The sequence below is a fragment of the Eschrichtius robustus genome, chromosome 1 (assembly GCF_028021215.1).
Source record: "Eschrichtius robustus isolate mEscRob2 chromosome 1, mEscRob2.pri, whole genome shotgun sequence".
Taxonomy (NCBI): Eukaryota; Metazoa; Chordata; class Mammalia; order Artiodactyla; family Eschrichtiidae; genus Eschrichtius; species Eschrichtius robustus.
The window spans coordinates 45,671,697-45,675,244 of NC_090824.1; the positions used below are offsets into that span (position 1 = coordinate 45,671,697).

At 49.2% G+C, this 3,548-nt stretch overlaps 1 pseudogene; it reads right to left on the bottom strand.

Annotated features, from left to right (window-relative positions):
• Positions 1–2,440: 2,440 nt before the first annotated feature.
• On the bottom strand, positions 2,441–3,254 carry LOC137752156 (calpain small subunit 1 pseudogene; annotated as a pseudogene).
• Between the last annotated feature and the right edge of the window lie 294 nt (positions 3,255–3,548).

Here is a 3,548-nt window from a genome sequence, read left to right on the forward strand (position 1 = left end):
GTATGAGGGGGCCTTTCTAAACAGGCATGAATAGATAGATCTTTGCTTCGGAGAGCTAGACCAAGGTCTGGATGATTGATGATGTGGAGAAGAGAGAGACTGAAAGGAGGCAACCCCCAGAGACTATTGTAATACGTTTTCAGAGAGTATCCAGAGCAGGGGCAATGGGAACGGTAAAGGGTGATCTCATTTGTTCACCAGGGAAGGTTTAGAGCTGGATGGCAAATACCTGGCACGTGTACCACCATCCAAAGCAGAACTGATAGCTGATCACAGTGAGGCCACAAGCTGCCTCAGCATCCTTCTCAACACAGTAGTGCTCCAGGCAGCCACGACTAACTGGTTAGAGTCGGTACATTAGGTGAAACCTACTTGCCATCCCTTGTTGGGATAGACATTCTGGGTGTAGAACTCAATGGCAGATAGAATGCCTGAATGAGGAGGAAAGTGTGATCACAGATCACTTGGAGGCTTCTGACTTGGGTGCCTGAATGGAAAGTGATATTATTATTATTTTTAATTTTTAATTATTTATTTATTTACTTTTGGCTGTGTTGGGTCTTCGTTGCTGCGTGTGGACTTTCTCTGGTTGCGTCGAGCAGGGGCTACTCTTCGTTGTGGTGCGCGGGCTTCTCATTGTTGTGGCTTCTCTTGTTGTAGAGCACGGGCTCTAGGCGCGCAGACTTCAGTAGTTGTGGCTCGCAGGCTCTAGAGCGCAGGCTCAGTAGTTGTGGCTTGCGCGCTTGGTTGCTCCACGGCATGTGGGATCTTCCCGGACCAGGGCTTGAACCTGTGTCCTCTGCATTGGCAGGCGGATTCTCAACCACTGTGCCACCAGGGAAGTCCCAGAAAGTGATATTATTGATTGTGGTAGAAATGGAGAAGCAGGGTGGGAGGGAAAACCATGAATTTTGTTTCGCACATCCTTAGATCTGAAGTTCAACAGGGCATCCAAGAGTAAAGGCTGAGATGGAAATATGGATCTGAGCCCAGGAGAGACCCAAACTGGAGCTATGATTAGAGAGAGTGTCACTGATGCTTGGAAAGTGAATGGCGTCTCCCAGATTGGAGAGAAGACAGAGAGGGCTGAGGACAGAACCCTGGGAACACCAGTGGCTTGGCAGTGTAAGGAGAAAGAAGAGAGCACCGTCTGGTAGGGAAGAACGTTTGCAGATGGAGGTAGTTGTTGGGGTGTTAGGTCCTGGGAGAGGTTGAGAGCCACGATGAAGCGGCGATGAGGATTCGTAATGGTGGGATCCTTGTTGCCAACCTTGAGAGAGCATTTCAGTAGTGTGGGGTGGACGGAAACCAACTTACATGGTTTGCTGGCTGAAAAGAAGGTGAGGAATGTAAAACTATTCTGTCAGGATGTTTGGAGGCAGGGTAAAAGGGAAGAACCAGAGCACGTTGCTGACAGGGAAGAAGGTGGATGAGATTGATGTTGGAGAGGGGAAGCAGCTGGGTTACAAGGAGGCAAAAGGGACAAATTAAGAACAGGGAGAATTTCCTCTTGGAAAGATAAGCACTTATCACAGAGTGTAATTTACATCTATTGGTGTGATTCTGACCACCAGTCCAAGGCTCTGTCTTTTTTCGGTCATTACTTTATCCCCAGTGCCCAGGAAAACATCAGGCACTGGGACTTCCCTGGTGGCGCAGTGGTTAAGAATCCGCCTGCCAATGCAGGGGACATGGGTTCAAGCCCTGGTCCAGGAAGATCCCACATGCTGTGGAGCAACTAAGCCCGTGTGCCACAACTACTGAGCCTGTGCTCTAGAGCCTGCAAGCCACCACTACTGAACCCGCACGCCACAACTACTGAAGCCTGCGTGCCTAGAGCCTGTGCTCCACAACAAGAGAAGGCACCGCAATGAGAAGACCCTGCACCGCAACAAAGAGTAGCCCCTGCTCGCTGCAACTAGAGAAAGCCCGCACACAGCAACAAAGACCCAAAGCAGCCAAAAATAAATAAGATTAATTAAAAAATAAATATAAATAAAAATGGTCTTTAAAAAAAAACACCACCAGGCACTGAATGAATACATGTTGAATAAAGTGAATAAATGGTTAAATAGCATCCCCTTTTCTTAGACATGAAGGAAGGAGTCACTAGGACTAATGTTCTTGATAGCAAGGGGTGGAGACAATCTTTTTTTTTTTTTCAGAGAGAGCAGCAACTAGGGTGCATTTATTTCCTCCTGGGCCTGGCAGGCTGGGAGCAGAATACAGACAAAGGCACTGGGGCATGTGACCTTTTATGTCCTGGAGTTCAGCTGCCTGGGTGGTAACTGAGTGGGTGTGCCAGGGTGTGTAGGGACTGGAGTGATCCTCGCAGAACTGAGAGAAGGGCCCCTGGGGTGTGCAAGCAACACGAACATTGGGCTTGGCACAGATGCAAGAGAGGGGTTATGGAGTAGATGTGAGATGGGCGTGCTGGGGCAGGGTGTGTTGAAGCATTGTCGGGCCCTGGCTCTTGACTGAGAATCCAGGTGCCAAGGGCTGGGAGAACAGAAAGGCCTGTGGGTCAGCAGGAGCCATGAAGATGTGCCTGCAAACAGGATCAGGCCTGGGGGAGACTGAAGAGTCCAAGGTGACTCCTACAGCGAGGCGATGAAGGGGCAGGTCTGGGACTCCCGTTCAGGAATACATGGTCAGCTGCAGCCACTCCTGGATGTTCACCTGGACTTGTCCAGTGCCATCTTTGTCAAGAGATTTGAAGGCACGGAACATCGCATCTAGTCTGACCGGGCAGCTGATGAAGTTGTCAAAATCAGTGTTCCCTCCCTCATCTGAGTAGCGTCGGATGATCATGTTGTAGAGATGCTCATTCAGGCGGAATCCTGCTGCCTCAAAGGCCCCTGGGAGTTCACTGCTGCCAATGGTCTCTGAACAGTCAATGTCAAACTGTTTGTATATGGCCTGCCACTTTTTGTTCCACAAGTTCGTGAATTCCTCGAAGTCCAGCTTGCCGGTCGTGTCACTATCCATAACGGCCACCATGCTGCGACATGTGTCAATGCCAAAACCATCAGTCTTCAGATTAGGATGTCGGGTCACGACTTTGTTGAGAATGTTCATGAGTTCTGTGGCACTGACCTCCATGTCATCCCCAGCCAGCTGGGCAAAGAGCCTCCGGAACTGCCGGACCTCCTCACTCTCATTGGCCTCGATGTTGGAGTAATGGGTGCGAGGGGGCGGGGGCTCTGGGTTGTACTGCGCAGCCGCCTCACCCATTCTATTCTTGCTGGACAAGCCTCTTCCTCCAGGCCCCGAGACGATCTTTTTTAACTGGTGATAAAGAAGGTGGTAAAGAGTGCAGGTGTGGGCAGAGAAACTGGTGGTCCAGTTATGATCAAATTCACCAGAATTCATATAAAAGCTATACCAGAATTTTCACTCTTAAAGACAAAGAAAGAAAGGCAACAGTCAATATTTCCTTTAGAAATACACACTAAAAGTCATGTGACTAAGGATTTCTAAAGCTCAGTGACTAATGATGGACATGGTACTTCCTTTATACTTTTCTTTCAAGAGATAACACCCAGACA